The 23120-nt window shown below is 43.3% G+C and overlaps 1 protein-coding gene across 3 annotated transcripts in view; it reads right to left on the bottom strand.

The window, feature by feature from the left end:
* The window catches only part of GNG12 (G protein subunit gamma 12), a 125081-nt gene that overhangs the window by 53758 nt on the left and 48203 nt on the right, over positions 1-23120 (bottom strand). For all 3 annotated transcript variants that reach the window (XM_047871816.1, XM_047871818.1, XM_047871817.1), the window contains exon 2: positions 21260-21312. The gene's annotated coding sequence lies outside the window, so the exon portion shown is untranslated. The remainder of the gene's footprint in view (positions 1-21259; positions 21313-23120) is intronic.

Below are 23120 nucleotides of genomic sequence, written 5' to 3'. Positions count from 1 at the left end.
AAACTCTCCATCTGTCTCTTTTAATATGCATAATTTTGGTCACCATGGGGGAAAAATATCTCATTTTTAGATGGAAAAATATTCAGAAGGAAAAACACTGCTTTCCTTGGAAAGGCTGACCCCCGAGTCTCTAGTTCACACAGGCCCCCAGAGATGCTGACAAAGTTCGAAGGAAGATTCGAGATGACTCAGTTCACTACGAGAGAAAAAGTGGTGGGGCTCCTGCATGGCTCAGTCGGTTAAGTATTTAACTCTCGGTTTTGGCTCAGGTCAGGATCTCATGGTTTTGTGAGTTCGAGCCCCACGTCCCTGTGGTGACAGTGCACGGCCTGCTTGGGATTCTCTCTCTCCCTTTCTCTCAAAGTAAATAAACTTAAAAAAATAAAATAAGAGAAAAAGTGGCAACGAAACAAGTCTCAGTGCTCAGAACCACATGTCTGAGAAGGAGGTTTCAGCCTAACCTCATCTGGGTTTCCTACTGCAGTGGAAACCTCCCACACATAAGGCACGCATAAAACACCAATTGATCAAACCGCTGGGACTGGATTATTATAGCTGGACAATGATTACTGTGGCCCAGGTCCTGTTTCCCTTCCTCAGAGCTCACTGGCATCGTGACAACCAAAAATGTTGTCTGGTAGCCGTGGCCAGCTTACTAACCAGGGAAGCAGGTCCTCTGCCGTTCATGTCCCCTGGGATCGGCCTGGTGTCAGGCCTGGGGAGTGCCCTATGGCCTGACTGCAGCACGGAGGGCTGGCTCGACACCCTGGCAACCCTCTGGTCGTGGCTTTAATGGGCTAAAGAGACACTGCTGGACACCACTCTACCAGAAGAAACCCAAGGAACGTCTACCAGACGAAAGTGAAGAAAATAAAGTCAGCTGAGAAGCCCCCTGTAGAAATGTTTCCTGAAAACATTCGCCATGGGGACAGCCTTCTCCTGACCGTTCCAATGGAAGAATAATGATCTTATTACCGACAAAAAGTTCAGTGCAAAGTCCAGCTCAGGGAATGTTAACGAAAGCCGGCAGAGGTGTGGTTTTGGGTATCAAGAACTGAGTCCTTTCCTCAGAGAAACTTCTCTGCATTGGCTAATTATAGTCTGAGAGCTATTCAACTCAGCAAACACTGATCAAGTGCCTACTGCATACATGCAAAGGGCTGTAGGAGGCAGCATAGTATAGTAGTTAAAAAAAGAACTTTGCAATCATGTGGGCCAGGGTTTGTGTCCTGACTGCTCCACCCACTCCCTGTGTGACCTCAACAAAGCTACATAACCTCTCTGTGCCTGGGAGTCCTCATCTGTAAACAGGGTTATTGTGGGAGGGATACTTATAGATCTTAGACTAATGCCTGACTTTTAGTAAGTACACAATACTCATTAGCTATTATTATTATTCTAATCTTTCTGCACCTCAATTTCCTCATCTAGAAAATAGACATAAGAGGTAAACCTACCTCACAGGGTTGTTGTGAAGATTAAAGAGAATGATGCATATACAGCATTTAGTATAATAACTTACACATAGTGTGCGATAAATACTAGTCACTGTTGTTCCTAAAAGATTCTCCCTGAAGTATGTTAAAAATAAGACACCCACATATAAATGATGGTCCATGCAACAAAGAAATCCCTTCTTTGAACAATGTCATTTTGTGACAGTGCTCCCATCACCCCCCTCCACCCAAGTTCTAGTTACTTTCCAGACACCTTGCTGTGTGCTAATTAGGCTCCATGCTGACTCTTCCAGGAGTTCTGATATTCCTCCAGATATTCTAGACTTCCTTTTAACTTGATATTGACATGCCATCCATCCTGCCATTTAAGGGACTACTTAAAAGTGTGGTTTTGTAAAACAGGGAGCAAACCACAAAGGCTTCTGAAGCCCGTCTACTTGGCTTGGAGGGAACAGAAAAGTGGAGTTTTATGGTATCAAATACCAGAAGCAGCTCTCATAGCCGCTAACGTCGTGAGGCTCTTCCTCAACCCTGGCGAGGTGCGGAGCATGTTATATGCATGACACCACTGAGACAAGGGCCCTAGCAAGTTCCAGGGAACTGGAGGTCCTAGCTGGTGTGAACAGAGCTATGGGCTTTGACCCATACCTGGCTCCAAAGTCCATGCTTACAAATCCTGGGACAACTGCCTCCCTCCAACTCATCCAAGGGAACGTTTTCTAATTACAAGATCACTCCCACTAATATCCTTCTAGGGCAACCAGTTCACCAGTTAAATGCTTTCTTTTTCTTTTTTTTTTCCTCCCCTTTCTGCTACTTGGACAATCGTGACACCTAGTGGCCAGTTGAGAGTATGTCTCCTTAAAAGGCTGGTGGGTGGGGCACACAGAGCTTCAGGACTAGAGGGATCTGATGGACACATCCAAAGTGAGGAAACAGAGGCTCAGAGAAATGAAGCAAGTTGCCTAGAATCAAAGAGAGAAGGAAGCCAACGTGGAACAGCATGGAAAGCCTAGACCTTAGAGTTAGTACCTGGGTTCTGATTCAGATTTCATCTAATTTCTACCTTCAGCAAAATACTGTCTTCAATCATTTAGAAACAAGATGGAGCACCTAACCAAGTGCTGGTCACTGTGCCAGATGATGGGGACATGATAATAAGCAACAAATCTCTTGTCTTTCCAGCCAAACAGGAGAGGAAGACACTTGCACAGGATTCAACAGTAATACCACCAGTTAATATGAATTATGGACTTACTCTGCTGCCAGATACTGTGCCAAAGCCTGAGGTACTTAACTCATGTAATCCTTGCAATGGTCACAGGATGGTGGTGCAACTGTTATTCGTGTTTTAAAAAATGAGTGGGAGAACATTCATGCTAAGAGCAATAAACTTAGGCCTCTTCTACTTTTCTAAGTTTCTGAAAATGAGGTTGTTAGACTAGATGCTAGGCGATTTGTAAGGCCTCTTTCCAGCTCAGATCCTCCTAGGACTGACACATCTTTAAAATGAAAATAATACCTGGGGCACCTGGGTGGTTCAGTCGGTTAAGCATCCAACTCTTGATTTCGGCTCAGGTCATGATCTCATGGTTTGTGGGTTCGAGCCCTGTGTCGGGCTCTGTGCTGACAGTGCAGAGGCTGCTTGGGATTCTCTCTCCCCCTCTCTCTCTCTGCCCTTCCCTGGCTCACTCTCTCTCTCTCTCAAAATAAATAAACTTAAAAAAAATCAAAAATAATACCTGAGTAAAAAAAAAAAAAAAAATCATGCTCTCAAATGATTACAAAAAGAAAAAAGAAGGTCCCAAGATCAATGGAGAAGCTTTCAACATAACACAGTTATGGGATTCTTAACAACTGCTTTGCCTGTTTGATCTGGTTACATGGTAGATTAAAAATACTTATATATTGGTGTCCTCAGGCTCTCACGACTGGAATGAATGATGGGCCCAGGTAAATGGTGGTTCAAAGATGAATTACTGTCCAATGAAGTAGGGAACACACTTCTCAACATTACTTTGGCGTAACTCTGGGACTTCAGAAACAGCTATGGAGCCTGTAAGGCCAAGTGCCAGGTAGACCTGACCCTTTGATTTATGTTTCCAAATGAATAAGGCATGTTTCAGGAGTGCCACTGAGGACAGAGTGACAGATCAGCAAATTCTCCAAAATGGTACCACCATCAAGCGTTGCTTGCTCCTCCCTGGGTGGGGGTGGGGGTGGGGGGCAGCATTTGGTTTCCAGAGTGGGGGAAATCAGGCAAACTCCTGCAGTGATTCTGCAAGTGGAGGCATCAAGTTCATGGGCTATGGAAAGCACCTCTGGCTCCCTGCAGTAGGACCACTTCCTCCAGCACCTGGGATAGCAGCCCCTGAAGGACAGGACCCGTGCCCCCCAGGTCTCGTGAACACCTCACCTCTCTGGCCGGGGGTTTCTCCAATGATACTGAATGGGCCACAGAGAGAACATGTGCTAGAGATGCTGGAACTTTCAGCTTGGAATGCTCTGCTACCTTGCTCTGAATGGCAACATCTCACTTAACTTTCTAGGTCTAGAGATCAACGCCTGCCTGGCCCGACCACCACAGCTGCCCCAAGCCAAGTCTGCCTCTCGTGGGAACTGCTACCCTCCCGAAGTTCCCAGCACAAGATTGTAATCACAGATTTGTCTGGCTGTGGACTGTGAACATCTTTAGAAGACAGGCTGGGAGGCCCATCTATCCTTATGTATTTAGTACCTAGCATTCTGTCTGGATTGCAAAGGGGCTGACTTCCAAAGAACTGGAAAGTAAAGCAAGGAATTCAGAGTTGGGAAGAGGTTTATGAGGTACCATCATGTTTGAACTCCTGCTCAACACAAAATTTCCCTCAAAACATCATTACAGAAAAACAGAAGTTTTAAAAAGTGTGTGTGTATGCATGTATGTATGCTTCCAGATCTCCCTTGACGTACTATGGGGTTATGTCCCAATAAACCATCAAAAGTTGAAAATACCGTAAGTTGAAAATGCATTTAATATACTCACCCACCACTGGACCACTTTCTCACACGATACACAAAAATAAGCTCAAAACCAACTAAAGACCCAAATGTGAGACCGGAAACCATAAAACTCCTAAAAGAAAACATGGGCAGTGATCTCTTGGCCATTGGCCTTTGCAACATATTTATGGATATGTCTCCTGAGGCAAGGGAAACACAAGCAAAAATAAATTATTGGGACTATACCAAAATAAAAAGACTTTGCACAGTGAAGGAAACCATTAACAAGACGAAAAGGCCACTTATTGAATGGAAGAAGATATTTGCAAATGATTTATCTGATAAGGGATTAATATCTAAAATACATGAACTTTCACAATTCAACAGAAAAAAAAAAACCCAAATAATCTAATTAAAAATGGGCATAGGACTTGAATCAGCATTTTTCTGTTTCAATATAGATGGCCAATAGATACATGAAAAGACGTTCAACATCACTAATCATTAGGGAAATACAAATCAAAACCACAATGAGACATTACCTTATACCTGTCAGACTAGCTACTATCAAAAAGACAAGACATAATAAGTGTTGGCAAGGAGGTAGAGAAGAGGAAACCTTGTGCACTATTGGTAGGAATGTAAATTAGTGCAGACACTGTGGAAAACAGTATGGAGGTTCCTCAAAAATTTAAAAACAGAATCACCGTATGATCCCGTAATTCCACTACTAGGTTTTTACCCAAAGAAAATAAAAACATAAACACGAAAAGATACATGCACTCCTATGTTTAATGCAGCATTATTTATAATAGCCAAGATATGGAAGCAACCTAAGTGCTCATCCATAGATGAATGGATACAGAAAATGTAGTGTGTGTGTATGTATATGTGTGTGTGTGTATGTGTGTGTATGTATGTGTGTATGTGTGTATATATATATATGTGTGTGTGTGTGTGTGTGTGTGTATATATATATATATATATATATATATACATATATATATAAAATGTTACTCAGACATAAAAAAGAATGAGATCTTGCCATTTGTGACAACATGGATGGACCTAGAGGGTAATATGTTAAGTGAAATAAATCAGAAAAAGGTATGCAAATACCATAAATTTCCCTTATATGTGGAATATAAAAAACAGAGTAACAAACAAAAAAACCACAGACTCATAAGTACAGAGAAGAAACTGGCAACTGCCAGAACGGAGGGAGGTAGGGAGTGGGCGAAACAGGTGAAGGTGATTAAGAGGTAAAAACTTCTAGTTATAAAACAAATAAGCCATGGAGTTAAAAGTACAGCATAGGGAATATTGTCAGTAATACTGTAATAACAATATGATGACAGAGGGTGACTATACTTATGGTAGTGAGCACAGCATAATGCATAGAATTGTTGAATCACTGAGGTGAACACCTGAAGCTAACACTGTATGTCAGCTACACTTCAATAAAAATAGTTGTTGTTGTTTTTTAAAAAGCTTATATTCTAGAGGAAGGATAGACTAGAGACAAATACACTAAAGATGAAAAGGAAAGAAGGCATGAAAGAACCTTTAAGGGTGAAGAAATGTTCTATATCAAGATTGTGATGATGGCTACGTGGTCTACATGTTTGTCAAAATTTACACTATATACTTAAAAACTTTGTTAATGTTTATATATTTTTGAGAGAGAGAGAGAGAGAGAGAGAGAGAGAACGAATGGGGGAGGGGTAGAGAGAGAGAGGGAGACAGAGAATCCGAAGCAGGCTCCAGGCTCTGAGCTGTCAGTACAGAGCCCTACGTGGGGCTCAAACTCACAGACTGTGAGATCATGACATGAGCTGATGTCGGATGCTTAACTGACTGAGCCACCCAGGAGCCCCACAGTCTATATACTTTAAATGGGTGCAGTTTATTTTAGGTAAATTATACGTCGATAAAGACGACTCTTAAAAAAAGAAAAATATACCAACCTACCTTATACATGCTCAGAACACTCAATTAGCCTGCAGTTGGGCAAAATCATCTCACACAAAGCCTATTTTATAATAAAGAGTTGAATAGCTCATGTAATTTATTGAATACTGTACTAAAAGTGAAAAGCAGAATGGCTGTCAGTGCATTTGCTGTTCACCCTCGTGATCATGTCCTTGTCTGGGAGCTGAGTGCGGCTGGTAGTCAGTGCCCAGCACCACGAGACAGTGCCTTAGCACACAGTGCCAGCCTGGAAAAACAGCAAAATGCAAAGTACAGTTTCTATTGAATGTGTATTGGTTTTCCACCATTGTAAAGTCGAAAAGTTGTAAGTTGGAGACCGTCTACGCATGTGTGACACCCTTCTAGTATAGTGGGTACATGGTGGCAAAGACACTAAGGGCGAAGCTCACTCAGTTCTTTGAGAGTTAGATACCATCTTCTTTTACAAGATTTTTTCCTCCTGATCTTTCAAGAAATACCTGCTAGAGAAAAATGTACAGCATTTATTAATGTGGATAATAGAGAACAGAAGTTAACACGTTGCTCTATTTCCTTCTACTATTTTCTCCGTGAGTTTTTTTTTAAGGAGCTGAAATCACATTCTATCATACAATTTTACAGTTTGCTCCTTTTCAGCAAAGGCATTTTCCTATGTGATCACGAAGTCTTTATAAGCATCATGTTTTAAAACGTTTATTTTGGCATAATTTCAGACTTAGAGAAAAGTTATAGGAATGGCAAAAATAATTCTCTTTCACCCAGATTTGGGTTACTCAAATGGGAACATTTTACTGTATTTACTTTAATCCCTGCATTCTCTTCTCCAACAGAAAGCATGAGAGAGTAAGAGAGGTAGTCATGATGTTGCTTGGCCCTTAAATACTTCAGTATGTATTTTCTACAGATAAAGAGCTCTCTTACATAACCCGTTAGTCAAATCCGGAAACTAACATTAATATTGATATTACCCAATCTACAACTGTATTCAGATTTCAGCAGTTGTCCCCGTAATGTCCTTTATGGCAAAAGAACACTCAAAATTCCACACTGCAGTTCAACTGTGTATCTTAGTTTCCTTTCATCGGAGATGGTTCCAGAGTCTGTCTTTGTATTTCATGCATGATACTGATTCTTTTGTGTAAAGACCAGCTATTTTATGAAACACCCTTTAGTTTAGGTTTATCAGCTCTTTCTTCCTGACTAGATTAAAATTATGCACTTTTGGACCACAGAAGTGAGTATGCATGATTTTTAATGATTTTGGCAGGATTCCATTTTATGTAAACATTCCCTCATCATGGAATTTGGGCTATTGTATAATTTTGCTGTAATTCCAAAATGAAGCTCTTTCTCTCTCTTCCTATCAAACTACCTACTGGTTTGTCTCCATTAATTTCTACATTAATGATTAACTCAAAGTCAAAAGAATGATTTCAGGTTATTTCAAGAATATTTTAAGTGTTAATATATTTATTGCTTTTTTCTATAAAGCTCCTGTCAGTGTGCAGACTCATAACTGATAAAAGTGTCTACTCCACCTCAGGCTAACTGGCCTTCCACACTGGCATGTTGTAAGATATAGGTTGATTTGGAAAGACAAAAAATATTGCAATGCTGTATTTAGTAGACTTCATCTTTAAGGGATGGTTTACAAAGGGTGTTTGTTGTTCCTCTGATGACACTGAATACATTCATTTTCTCGTGTGTTCCTTCCTTCGTTCAGCTAATATTCCCTGAGTTGTCAGCTGCGTGCCAGTGTCCTTCTAGGTGATGACATCAAGCTCCAATGTAAAGAGATAAACATGATAATACAGATTGCACTAAGGGCCATGAAATACTCCAGTAATAAGTAACTGGAGGGGGTGCTCTGGGTGGGGACAGGAAAGAGCCTGGTACTTTGAGACAGACAGAACTGGTGTAGCCACAGCTGGGGAGCATAAGGGGAATGGGTCAGGCCTCAGTGTCCCTTGTTTCATCTCAAAGTGCTTACTACAGAATTGCATCAAAAGGTTTGTAAAACATTGTCCTTTACGAAAAACACGAATCCATATTCTGCCCTATCCCAAACTCCCATCTCTCAGTGGCAAACCTTGCCCTTCTCCTTCCTGTCTGTCCTAGTCAGCAGAGTCTGAACGTCAGCATGTTGCAGTTTGCGAATAATGAAAGCTTGAAAATTCTGAAATGAGAGGAAACATGCAAACCATCCTGATGTTGCTCAGCCTTGCAATTATCTGAACATCAAGGAATCATTAATGAATCAGGCTGTCTCAACATTAGATTAATGGTCACTTTCAACAATGAAAAGGGGGCAGATGACTGAGAAAGGTGTGTGTCTTCTCCTCCAAATAACAGGGGTGGTGGCTGCAGCCGTAGGCAAGGAGGTAAGTATTCACAAAGAAAAGAAACCAGCCGGTGCTGTGGACTGAGACGGGGCCAGCAGGAATTCCCGCTCCCCAGGCTCACTACCTGCTCTGAGCTTCGTCAGAGTGTGTCAAGAGGCCAGACACAAGAGCAATCTCCCAGGAACTTATCCTGGGGGAAATATATCCCCCCCCCCCCCCAGTAATGCCTACTTAGCACTTAGGACAGTTGGTTTCCATACATTGGGTGCAAAAAGCAAACAGATGGTACAGTGAAAAAATGGTTTTCTGGGGCAACTGGGTGGCTCAGTCAGTGAAGCATCCAACTTCAGCTCAGGTCATGGTCTCATGGTTTGTGCGTTTGAGCCCTGTGTGGGGCTCTGTGCTGACAGCTCAGAGCCTGGAGGCTGCTTCAGATTCTGTGTTTCCCTTTCTCTGTGTACCTCCCTCATTCACGTGCTCTGTCTCTCTCAAAAATAAATAAACATTAAAAAAATCATTTTCTTATATAAAAATTGCACAAGATGAAATATTATATACAATAAATACACGTATGATCAATAATCATTAGAAACCTCTGTCAAATATTGAAAAAAAAAGGGTTCACAATAATAACCTACAAGGTATGTGTACAGTCTTCCCTTTCCCATCCTTCTTTTAAGGACACACAGCCCCAAGTAGGCAATGAATCTGATGTAGAAGTAACAAACACCCTCTTAACAATGTCATGCCCTCAAATACTGAAGTGTGTCTCAGGATTCCTGAGAGCAGGGAAAGGAAAAACAATAACTATTAAACTATTAATACCATTACTAATAAAAATACTGTGATTCTCGGGGCGCCTGGGTGGCGCAGTCGGTTAAGCCTCCGACTTCAGCCAGGTCACAATCTCGCGATCTGGGAGTTCGAGCCCCGCGTCAGGCTCTGGGCTGATGGCTCAGAGCCTGGAGCCTGTTTCCGATTCTGTGTCCCCCTCTCTCTCTGCCCCTCCCCTGTTCATGGTCTGTCTCTCTCTGTCCCAAAAATAAGTAAACGTTGAAAAAAAGAATTAAAAAAAAAAAAATACTGTGATTGTATCCTCCACTTGGGGGATGAAAATCTAGAACAATAGAGATGATAAACATTCACCCAGGGACATGAACTACCACTTGGTGAACAAAAGATAGTAGATGAGATTTTTATTATGAAGGCTCTAATTATAGAAGACACAACAGAAGCTAAATAATTGGGTCAGATCTGGTAATTAAAAGCAGTTGAGTAATTAACAAAGGATTAGTAAAAGCGTCAGGACAAAATCATCTCTTAACAAAAGCTGCAATACATGGGAAGGTGTTTATATTTTGGCTATTACCCTTCTGTTTTGCATTTTGGTTTTAAAAATATACCAAAAGTATAGGAAGTAGTAGGGAAGTAAGTCTTACTTTGTTAGCCTAATTGTGACTGAAAGCTACTTTCTGGCAGGTGCTAGTAGCAAGTGTAAGTGAACTGAGGCAAGTAATATATTTAAAAAATTTTTTTTAATGTTTATTTATTTTTGAGACAGAGAGGGACAGAGCATGAACAGGGGAGGGACAGAGAGAGAGGGAGACACGGAATCAGAAGCAGGCTGCAGGCTCTGAGCCATCAGCCCAGAGCCCAAAGCGGGGCTCAAACTCATGGACCGCGAGATCATGACCTGAGCTGAAGTCGGACACTTAACCGACTGAGCCACCCAGGCGCCCCAGAGGCAAGTAATTTAAACCAGCAGGACTAACTCAAAAGATTCCAATGTAGGCAATGGTGAGCTGCAGTTTCTAAGTTAGGATCACCAATATGTATCTAGTTGGTTGTTGAAAATTTCTATTTTCTGGTTGTTTTTGTCTCTACCACAACTTCAAGGGATAAAAGGAGGCTCAATCCTTAGCATTGGTAATTAGCATTGGTCACGAGACCTGGCAAAAAAAAAAAAAAAGTGTCCACTGTAGTTTAATAGGTGTGAGCCTTAAACCTGGTAACATTTTAACTATTTTACGCTTTATAGATACAAAACAAGTATTTGAACCTAGGTTTAGAATAATTGTTTGAAGGCAGAAGAAAAAAACAACCAAAAAAACCCCAAAAAGTTTTACAGACCAGGCCCCTTTCCCTATCCTGACTCATCACAGGCTGACAATTTCTTTCCAGACTGTCAGAACAATAAGGATGCCTCAGATGGCTCGTTTTATGCAATTCTCCAATTCTCCTCCAGGGGGCGAAGTTGACCAGCATTTCACTGAAACAAGGAAATTCCTTTCAAACGGGATTTTTTTGCAAAGTGCTAGTTAGATATTCAAGTACAAAATGGGCCTTTTCCCCTCCTCCTGCTTCTTGTCAATACATTTAATTCTCACTGATTAACAAGCACTCCAGCCCTTTTGTGCAATGAGGGAAGGGACATGATTAAGGCAGCGAGCAGGAACACTTTATCAGCATAGTGCTGTAGGTTGGCAGGTCTACTCTCCTAAAACTTGAGATCAGGGTTATGGTTTTGCCAAAGCTGATACAGTTTCAAGGATATTACTTTTTTTTTTTTTTTTTTAGGAGAATTTTCCACTGCGCCTCACACAGGGTTCCCTTTGCAGGGCCTCCTTCTGTGCAACCACAAAGCCACTGGAGGCCTGAGAGCACCCGCCCTGCTTTCCTGGAGGAATGGTGGGACCTTGCCACCTCCTGAGGGTGTCTGGTAGCCAGGAAGGAGCCCAGACAGCAATTCCTCACTGGCCTTCCTTCCCTTCACAGAAAGGGTTACATGCTCCCAGTGGGAACTCAGATAAAGCCACAGAAGAGGTCTCACACAGGGCATAACCTGTTCTCAAAGTTGAAGCAAACTGTAGGTTTAGTCTCTTGGTGATGGCATAACAGGGCAGAAGGAAAGACCCTGAGTGTGTGCCAGTTCTCCCTGGCCTAGGAACAGATCTAGTTTTTGTGGACCCTGAGCCTTATTCGATTTGGGGGCCTCTTTACCAGAAGAATATAAAGTTAGGAATGGCACATTAGCTATAGGGTCTCAGAAGGGGTCCCCAGTGGTGAAAGACCCTGAAACTCAGGCATCATAACCGTCATTAGCTCTGTGGCTAGCACTGCTGGCTGAGGAGTGACTGTGTCGGCAAGAGGCTCCTGCAAGCCTTGTCCACAAAATGGCAATGGGTGATTTCTGTATGGTCACATGGCTCAGTTCCCACCTCAGGAAGTGGACTAAGAGGCTGGGAAAGAGAGTGCAAGGTGGTCAGCGGCCAAAAGTGTCCCCATTGGTTCTGCTCCTTCTTCACCCTGCCCCAGGCACATCGCAGGTGCTCAATAAACACCTCCCAACCAAACAACAGAAGTGCCCCACTGCTTCCCCACCTACCCGTCCCACCCTGAAGGCTGTACTGCCTCCCCTTTTCTCTAGCTCACCAGCCAGGTTTTAAGCTTCTAGGTAAAGGAAGTACTCCTGAACAGTCTATCTGCGGAGGTGGGTAAGTCAAACCCAACATAAGAGCGGGTTTCTGCTTCCCTGGGCAATTCATTCACCAAAGATGTACAGGCATGAGTTACCTAAACTTCAAAATCAGTCCAACAAATCATGATGCCGCTTCATTCTATACAAACCCTGTACTTGGCACAGCATGGGCACCTGGTAAGATGCAAGGAGTCTGGAGCTCTACTGGCTCCAGAGTGCCCACTGCCCCAGGGGGATCCTAGGAAGGAAGTGTTCCACGGGATTCCTGTTAGAGGGAATGAACCTCCTTAATCAGGAATCCGAGCTCCACCACTGGCCAGCTCTCCAACCCTGCCTGACCAAGCCTCTGCCCTTGTTTTGGGTCATCCCGTTGGCTCAGGCCCTGCCTTCTCCCCCTCCTCCTGATGAGAAGGTCAGGTCTCCTTTTGAGACGTCCTTGGGCTCCACAAAGGTTCCAACTATGCCAGTCCTATTGACAACAGAAAAGAAACTGATGTGAATTTAAAGCACCTCACCAAATATAGCTATGTTTGCATATTTTCACAGTCCCTGTAAAAATAATCTATAAACTTCTCCCAATCTAGTGGCAAAATCACTTATTCAAATCTTAACAAGGAAATGAGAGGAGGTCTAAAGATATGACAAGTTGTTTAGTTAATGTAGCTTGCTTTTGTATATGCTACAGCCTGGTATTTATAAGCAAACCTGCTCCTAAATGTTCTTGTTCTTTCTTGAATAAAACAGTGAGAACTTCTTACATATAAAAGTGTCTCCATGAAGCCATTTATCACAAGGAAAAAGAAATGTTCTGCAAAATAAAGGTAGTATCGTGATGTGAAGATAGTGGCCACCATTATTTGGGTGCTTACTGTGTACTAAACATTTCACGTGGATTATTTCACTTAATTCTCTCAATAACCCTGTGCAGTGTTATCCTCATTGTACTGATGCAGAAGTTGAGGCTTCAAGAGTAAGTGACTTGCCTGAGGTCGCACGTTGCCCAAGGTATTTAGTATTTGGACAGGTTGAGCTTTATTTTTAGCCCTTGGGGCATGCTGCCTGTGCAATCAAAAAAAGTCACTTTGTACATGACAAAGAACTAATGAGATTTGCAAGCTATTTTTTCAAAGCAGGTGGTCGCACACATTTTGATTTTTTCTCAAATTCCTGTTTGATCCAAAAAAGAAAAAAATGCTGGAGAATTGGGCTTCTTCTTTCAAGGCTATAAGGATTTTTAAGAAATCATTGCAACAGTCAAAAGCAAATAATGGTAACACCTACCATTTATTGAACATATACTATGTGACAGGCCGCTGTGCTGAATTCATTATATGCAATGCAGCTATCTCATGAGGCAACTGGCATTATCCTCATTTAGCAAATGAGGAAACTGAGGCTCACAGACCTTGCCCAAAGTATCTCAAAAGCTAAGGAAAGGTCTGGACTCTGGTATACCTGTCTACACAATGCACCTCCCCACTGTAAAATGCACACAAATAAAAAGAATGTTTTAGTTGACAGCCTGTTAGCTATTTCATACATCTAGATATGTGAATGGCCAAATGGAAAGCGCTGTATCCTTGGAGGCTGAGAGAAGAACACAGGTGAGAAGTGGTCGGGGGGTTCAGTTCTGCCCTGTCAGCCTCTGTCTCCAACATCATCTGGGGTTTGAAGGAGGACACAGAGCAGGGGATGGAGGAGAAGGGAGCTAGATCCTACCATCTTTATAAACAGCCAGAAAAACTAACAGGAGGGCATAAGGCAGGTTCACATCTGGATACACGTTGAGTCTTGCTGGGGGAACCAGTCCAATGATGGAATTGCCCAAAATGCACTTAACACATTCTTAGGCCATCATCCCCAAAGCGACTCCAACTCTGACTCGAGTGTCCTGCTAGCATGTGTCACTTGCTCATCTGACACTCTGCCTTTACCAGGAGCTGGGGGACCTAAACACAGAGTGACCTACCTACCATCACAGTGGCCCAACTTGCACATGACAAAAGAGGTCACCTTGCCAGAGAGGCCAAGTTCACAATGCTGGGGCTGGAGAAGTCAGAAAAATCTGCTGACTCCGAAGGATGCTGAAGCATAAAAGAAAAACTGCAAAAAACAAAACAAACAAACAAAACAGGGGGGAAGGGATGGTCTTTGCAGGACAGTAGGGCATATTCTGTAGTCTTGATTTTTCAGGGTTCATAAACTATGGACGGAGCCTTGATTAGAAATCCCCATGAAGCATGGCCCCCATCAGCCCTCAGAACAAGAAAAACTATGTTAGGGTCATGAGCATGGGAGACGGTGATTGAGCATGGAGTTTCCAAATACTAGCTTTCTCTTGCGGTTGTAACAAGTGCACTTTGGTGTGATGGTAAGGAAAACCTTCCCGGAGACAAGGTCAAAGGCTTCCCTGTGGTCTTAGAGGCAGGGTGCTGGTAAAAGCCTGGCTGCCATTGGAATCTCTGCCACCCAGGCCGATTTCTTCAAACTGGGAGTCACACACACACTTCTGACACCCATTAAAGGGAATGTAGCTGGGAGCTGGGCCTGGCTTTGTGGGAGCAGCATCCTTCCAGCAACTTCACGTTATCTGAAAATTGGAAGAAGACATTTGGGAGAAGAGGAGGATGTGGGGGGCTCCCCATGCTCGCTCAAGTTTCAAGAACAGGACGGAGAGTCGCTTTTAGGGGCGCTGAAGAGGAGTTCCTTGCAGTAGCCAGGGGTTAACAGTTAATCTTACAAGATGCTAAAGTGGAAGTTTCCACTCCAGCATCAAGATTCAACAGATGGGAAATTCCAAAGCAAGGGGCCAGACCATTATGTGGAAATTTCTAAGAAGCTGACTTAGCTGGCTCAAAGATCCATAAGGAGGATATATAAACAGGTTCAGGGCAGTGGAAAGGGTTGAGGATTTTGTGAGGCAGATTCCTTGAAAATTCTCTGATTCCCACCCTCCCCAAGATGGCTTGGGTGGAGGGAGCTGGCCTTTCATTTCAAGCCTAGAGAAAAGGGTTTCAAAGGCAATGTCTGGAAGGCTTGATATGGGTCTCCTAGAGTTTGGGGACTGGTATATGACTTCTGCCTGAGGAACCAAAATACGAGGGGGTTACTAAGGAGGCCTAAGGTGGGAGAACAGAAGGCTGTGTCAGGGAAAGTGACTGCTCACCCCCTACCTCTGGGGGGGTTGAAGGAGTATGAACTCTGGGCTCCAGGAATGCCAGCTTCGGTCTCCTTAAAACAGGTTCTACCCAACGGCCTTCATTCAGCCTGATGGTGAGAGGACCCCAAAGACAGAACGTGAATGGAAACCAGAAGCTGCTGGCTGATGGTCACAGCCAGCAGAAGGAGACATACTGCCTGAGTGCTGGAAAGTTCCAGCAGGGGGGCCTTGAGAAAGCCACGGAAGCAGCCAGGAGAGAAAGAGTCCATTTATCCATCAGCCAGGCTCAGAGGACCCAGTGCCAGGCGTGACAATGGCAGTGAGGTAAGAATCTTCCTCTCTTCCTCCCTCTCTCCCTACTTCATCTGGGGAAGCCTGAAGCGGTGGGCAGCTGGGGAGACCCATACTGGCAAGATGGCGGGGGAGGGGTGAGTCTTCTCTTGAGTGAATACTGACTGCTGATTGACCACACATTGAGCATTTCCAATTTCCAAAGCAAATGTGCATGTGTGGTATGTGTGTGTGTTACTTACAGGGGCCATAGGACTTTTTATTGGCAAAGAAAAAACAGAGAAGTCATAGGCTTAAGTTTTTAAAGTAAAATGGAGAAAAGACACACCTCACTGAATAAACAGACAATATAGCCATGTCTTAATTAGGTCTCGGATGCCACGTGTGGAATGTCTAATTACAGCTAACCTTTGCTAAGCACAGACTATGTGCCAGGCACGAGACCAAGGACTTTACAGGTATTACCTCATTCGGTCCCCCTAACAACTCCAAGAGGCAAGTGTTATTATCCCCTTTGACCACTAAGGAACGTGTGGTTCAGAGAGGTTGGGTGCCTTTCTTAGGGTCACACAGGTTGGTAAGCAAAGTAGTAGCCTGGACTCAACCTCAAGTCTGACATCTAATCCTGAACCTTTTTTATCCTTGCAGATGAGTGGTTTTCAGCAGACAGTGGTGACTGAAGTAGGGCAGAAACTTGGGTCCTGCCCACCCTTCCCTCTTGGGAGTCCCTAAGCTAGATAACCAAAGAGCAGAGCTTGTAACCACTGAATTGCATGATCTTAGTGGCCTCTTCCAACTCTGGGATTCTATGATTCTATCATCTGTGGGGAGAAAGGTAGAGAGAGGTGGACCCACAGCAGCAGATACAGGGAAGACAGAAAAGATGGAGTTTATATTCTGTATTCTCACAGTGGCAGAGAGAAGGAGCTGGTTCTTGTACGTGTTACTATAGACCTGAGGTTTGCAGAATTATAGTCATGTGTATAAATAACTAGTTCAGATAATGCACATAAAGCACGTAGCACAGAACCTGGCACCAGAGTAAGCATTTAGGTAAATGGCAGCTATGGTTGTAAAAAGTTTACATATATGCCTAAAAACCTCAACATGCAATTTAATGCAACATACTCAGCCACTGACATCACTGTGTCTGTTCCATAGGGAACTATGTTTATCATGGACACTCAACTTTATTAGCTGAGCCAAGACAAGAAATGGATGCATAAGATTAAGCTAGCCAAATATAAAACAATTTAAGTACGTGTGAAGCAATGGCTCTTGAACGGTAGGGGCCATGGAATCCTATGAGAAAACAATGGAAGCATAATCCTTTTCCAGTAAAAAAGTGCATACACACAATTTTGAAAATTATTATAAAAGCTCATTCATTTTTTTCATTCAATGGGTTACAGGTCTACTGAAGCCTATTTACTGTGTCCAGGTTAATAATCACTCCTATAGATTCTGGGGATGCGGTAGGAGATCCTCAGACCCAAAGCTGCCTACCCGACCCCACAGTGGGGTCACCCATCCTTGACCTCTCCATATGCTGTTACTAGTCTTGATCATGATACCAAACCTGGAATAGATAGCCGATGAAAGTGAAGCTGAATCTAATTTTAAACCTTTCCAGTTTAGTGGACACCCCTCCCCGCGCCCCCATTAAGAATTTCTAAATCAGTGGACTCTGGTACCTAAAAATTTTATCTGCTTGGCACTCTCTTCCTTCCTTCCTTCTACTGGTAACGAAATTCTTCCTTTTTTCATAGGGATTGCATTCCATGAAATGGGATCCACCCTCTCTCAAGGGCCACAGAAACAAACCTTGCCCAAATAGATACTGCTATTGTCTGCTGTGTGCTTCTAACCAAGTTGATTCAGGCAAAGAATCCAAACTGGGCCCGTTAAGATCCCTCCTTGGTCCTATTGCTAGAAAAATGGCAAAAGAAGCAACCCCTTTTCACTGAGATCCATAGCTGTGAGGATGATGGAAATGTAACATTGATGGCCACCTCTGGCACATGGTGAGGGAAGAGCTTGCCTGTGAATGAAGTTGACAGAGTTGAGCAGAGCCAAAAAATGGAGAGAGTGAAAGATAATGGCCTAATGATACATTTTGAACCCCTGGACACAGCTATACCAGAAGCCCATTCCAATACAGACATCTTAATTACATAAGTCAAGAAACTAGTGGGGCTCCTGGGTGGCTTAGTCAGTTAAGTGTCTGACTTCGGCTCAGGTCATGATCTCACAGCTCGTGAGTTCGAGACCCACGTCAGGCTCTGTGCTGACAGCTCAGAGCCTGGAGCCTCCTTCGGATTCTGTGTCTCCCTCTCTCTCCTCCGCTCATGCTCTCTGTCTCAAAAATAAATAAACGTTAAAAAAAAATTAAAAAAAAAGAAACTAGTTTCAGTTGGATTTCTGTTACTTGCAAACAAAACAATAATAATAATAATAATAAAAATATTTATTATTTGTAAAACAAATTGGATGGTGAATGGAAGACAGTTTTACAAATGCTGCCTGTTGTGGTAGCTGTTTGGGGAAGCTCTGGGTGAGCAGGCTGAGAAGGTGGTGGCCTTGGACCAGGAAGAGCCCTGCGCCAAACTGTCAGCAGATGACTTGGTCCTCCTCCCCCTCTCCCGGCCCTCGTGCAGACCTCCCACCACTCCACCCTTCCTTGGGCAGCTGGGCACCCTTTGGCCCTTTCCTGTGCCTCCCACTAATGGTTGCTCTACCTTTCCCATCTCCTCTCATCCAATCAAAGCAGTTCACACTTCTACAGGACCTGTTACTTGACATTGACAGGCTGTCCATGGTTGACAGGAGTTTAATCAAGTATTTCTTCTTTCAGGGATGAGCACATTTTAACCGGGTATTTTGAAGAGGACAAAAAACCCAAAGGGCTCATTTACTAATCGTGGAATAGGCCCTAATGATGGTACAGATGCAACTGAACAGGGGGCTCTTCTCATAAATCTCAAATAATCCCATGTAAAGCAGTTAGCAGTGCCTGGCTCACACAGTCAGCACTCAAAAAAAAAAAAAAAAAAAAAAAAAAAAAAAAGAAAAGAAAAGAAAAGAAAAGAAAACCCCAGTACCCCAGTACACACTAATATGACTTATTGCTGCTGTTATTATGTATCCTCCCATGACTACCACGCAACTACTCACTGCCTATTCCTCCATCACTACCACGACCACCCCTACCACAAAGGTAACTTCCCCTTTCTTAACCTTGGCTAGCCTCAGATCCATAACCAGTTAATGCACTTTAATTATTTTTTATGGTTTATAAAACACTTGCACATACATCCTCCTTTTAGATCTTCTGGCAGGCCTCAAGTTAAACATCATTCCCATTTTACAGAGGGAGAAACTGAAGCTCAACGAGGCTGAGTTCATAAGGTCCCACAGCCAGCAGCAGAAGAGTCAGGGCTCAGACCCAGGTCTCATATAAATTTCTTATTCTTTCCATAACAAGTGGTTGCCAACTTGCACGCAGCAATCGCATGCGAATCATCTGAGCACTTTAAGATTCTGGGAGTCTACCCCAGACCTAATGAATGGGGAGGGCGCAGGAGAAGGGACCGTGTGCTTGTGTTTCAACAGGTGTCTCATGTGATCCTGATGAGCTGCTGACAGACAACCAACTGCAGTGTCCATGCTGCCTCCTGCTATATACTAAGTACCTATACTAAGGTATACCTGCTATGCTAGGACTAAGTACCTGCTATACTCTCAGTATACACCTCTGTGGTGCAAGGAAAGTGTAGGTAGCCGTCTGCTCTCTAAGGTCCGTTTTCTACCACTGTATAACAGTTATCTCACGGCAATCATGTCTAGGTTCAAAGACATCACTGACAAAGCAATGGAAGAAGGAAGACTAGCCAAGGTGAAGGGAGTGAACCACAGAGCACAGGGTTTGGCTTTGAAATAGTTCAGGGCAGGGCAGATCCCAGATGGCAGGAATAGGCGGGGAGGCCATATTGTGGAGAAGGGAATATTCCAGTGGGACCTTCAGAATGGGAAGGGTTTCCAAGTGGAGAAGGGGTGAGCAGCATGAAGTATCCTCCAGAGAAATGGTAATGGGACCAGCATGGCTGGAATAAAGGAAATAGTGAGAGGCGAGCAGAAAAGGATGTAGCCAGATGATGGATATGGAGAAGCCAGAGAGAGGAGTTGAGGCTGGTGCTGTGGGTGACCTGGGGCACCGACAGTTTCTGAGCAAAGCAGGGACAGCCTGAAAGATGAGCCAAAGGATGACCAGTGCGGCAGTGTAGAGTGGAGGGAAGGTCAGAGAGTGGGCAGTCCGACACTGGCAAGAACACCTCGAAACCTGCTGAACTGAGATGCCAGCTGGCAGTGCCAGGGCCTGTCAAGCAGAATGGGGACAGAGGATGGCAGGCTATGGGATAGGCATGGATCGGAGTCCTCACTCCATGCCCTTCTCTTTCCCTGTGACTCAGAAGCCCTGTATGGCAGGACTATAAAAATGGCCACAATCCTTCCCCTCTCTTTATCCATGCTGCCTGCAGTACAGTTCTGTAGCTCCTGTAGTAAGGGGTAGACTCTGGAGCCTCGTGATTCCAGGCCAGCCATACAGCTCACTTTGGCCGACAGAATGTGATGGAAACAACGCTGTGCCACAGGTGAGCCTCAACCTCAAGACGTTCCCACTTTGTCTCGGTCAACCCTGATCAACCCCATGCGAACATGCTCAGGGTAGCCTGGAGGATGGTGAGACACATGCCTTAGCCATTGTGGACCTGTAGCTGACTTCAGACAGGAGTGGTCCCACTGGAAACCAGAAGAATCACACAGCAAAGCCCAGCCCAAACTGCCAACCCACAACATTGCAGGATAAGGAAATGATTGTTATTTGGAGTCGGGAAATTTCGGCTCGAATTTCTGGCAGTATATTTTGGAGTGGTTTCTTACGCAGCAAAAGCTAACTGCTACGCACTGCAAATAAGAATATCACCACAGTATTAGGGAGTCAGGCCACATGAAGCCCCAGAAGATTTTTCACTTAAAAAGTATATTATTTGCCCAACTCTAAAGTCAGTTTTCTACCAATGCATAACTATTCTCTCACAACAATCACATTTAGGTTCAAAGAGAGGAGAAGAAACCTCCAGCAGTAAGAAAGCTAATACGTTGTAGCTGTAAGCCAATTTTCATTACAACACACTGCAAGGGACTGTCTGAATTCCTTGGCTGAAATAACACTTTGTTGTTTTGGATACTGCTTGAAACAAGCAGACCATCAACAAGGGCCTAGAAATAGTTTCATTACCAAAAAAAGAAAAAAAAAAAAGAAAATTTAACAGTATTTGGCATATAATCATAGATCTTTTCCCTGACCATGTTCTTAGCAAAGGAATGTGGATTGATCTGCTTTTTTTTAAGGCATGGAAACATCTTAAATCCTTTCAGAGAGGAAATTTTAAAAAGTGTGAATAAATAGACATCTAATCATAGTCCTGGTAGGGATGTATCTAACTTAGAAGTGTGAATATCATTTCAAAAATAATGTCAAACAGTCACATTGTTTTAAAAATGAAAGAGAACTCACCAGAAAGACTTCCTGTGGCCCACCGTTTTCAGGTTGGAAGTGGTAGAATGAATCTGAAATAGAATTAAGCAAACATTCCATAAGTAAATCACACTTGCAAAGGGTGTGCTTTCAGTCCCAAGTGACCGCCATGATGTTGAGTATTTATTCTTTTAGTTAAAGATTAGCAAAGCTTTTTCTGGCTCCTGATGGAATAGGGAGAGTTTTTTGCCTACATATTTCAACTTCCTGAATAGAGAGCCTTCTCTCTTCTACTTCAGGGAGCGCTGAAAGTCTGAAGCCAGTATAACTATAAATGGTAGTGTTTTCATCCAAACCCCTCCAAGTCAGCAGAAGCCTCTTTGGTTGTTGCTTTTGCCTTGGTCCCTCAACCCCTTCTGCTAGGACCAAGCCACAGCTCCCTGCATGGAACCAATTAAAAAATGGACAGTCCAGCACAACCTCCAGGACAATGGGGAAGAGTATACAAGGCTTCCCAATAGATCACAAATAAGCACAAATTTTTGTTTTATTGATAAGGATGAGCCCAAGGCAGTCCTGCTCAACAGAAATAGAACATGAGCTATATATATATAATTTTCTATTTTCTAGTAGTTACACTAAACAGGCAAAAAGAAATGGATGAAATTTTAATATGTGTAACTGAATTTATTCAGAATATTATCATTTCACCATGTAACCAAAAGAAAAATTACTAATGAGACATTTCACATTCTTTTCGTCACACTAAATCTTTAAGACCCAGCACGTCACAACTCAGACTAGCCACATTTCAAGTAGTCAACAGCCACGATGGCGAGTAGCCACATCAGACACAGAGGGAATCCACTTTTGGCCTTCAGGTACTGGTAAATCAAGTCAAATGCATGAAGAGATTTTATTCATCTATTTTTCTCCTCTTAGTAATCCATCATCACCCCATTTGTGATGTCATTTTACTGGAAATAATCACGTAATAATAGCAAATATTTATATAGCACTTAACTATGTGCCAGGAACTGTTCTTGGCATCTGACTTCAATTAACACTCACAATAACCTTATGAGATAAGCATATTATCATTCCCATTTTGTAATAAGGAAACTGAGACTTGGGAGAGGTTAAGTAACATACTCAAGGTTATACGTTGGTGACAGAGCTGGGATTCTAATCCATGTAGAGGTCTGCCTCCAGATCCCATGTCCTTTAGCCACTAGACTCTCACCTAAATGTGAATGGCTCAAGATAAGATAATTACTTTCAGTTTTAGTTATAACCACCAAGTGATCCAAGGCTGCTGTCACGATACATGGTCAGATAATAGCAGTGACGGCAGATGGAGGAGTTACGGGATGTGCTAGCAAATTAAAATAAAAACAACATGGAGGAGGAGCAAAATCACCACAAGCAGGCCTGGGTCTGACCGGGATGCAGCAGGAGGTTAATGGTGTCGGGGTTGGGGGGGTAGGTGTCGGTCGTTTGAAAATTTTGTCTTCACAATTTTTCTGAGGGAAGGGTCTATCACTTCCATCAGATTCTCAAAGGGGTCTATAAGATAGGCACCTCTATATCTGTCCTAGCTGGGTGGAGAGGAAGACCAGAAGAATCAGGTAGAAAGGAATTCAGAAAACATATCCTTTTAAATTGATTAATCCGTGGTCCCCAAAGAAGTCACACCTAGTGAGAAAAATAAGATCCACACGTGTGAACTCCACGCCCATATAGTAGGAAAGGAGGTTGGTCAGGGACACTGTTCAGAATCAGCAGGCCTTGGACTGAGGCCACTGTGGGATGCTGAGCCCCGAACCTGCTGAAAGTCCTTCAGTGGCTTCCTCTAGGTTGTAGGAGCAAATCCAAGTTCCTTAGCCCAGTCTCAAAAGCT

This window comes from Prionailurus viverrinus, chromosome C1 (genome assembly GCF_022837055.1).
Source record: "Prionailurus viverrinus isolate Anna chromosome C1, UM_Priviv_1.0, whole genome shotgun sequence".
Classification (NCBI taxonomy): domain Eukaryota; kingdom Metazoa; phylum Chordata; class Mammalia; order Carnivora; family Felidae; genus Prionailurus; species Prionailurus viverrinus.
This window is presented reverse-complemented; position numbering and strand designations above follow the sequence as displayed.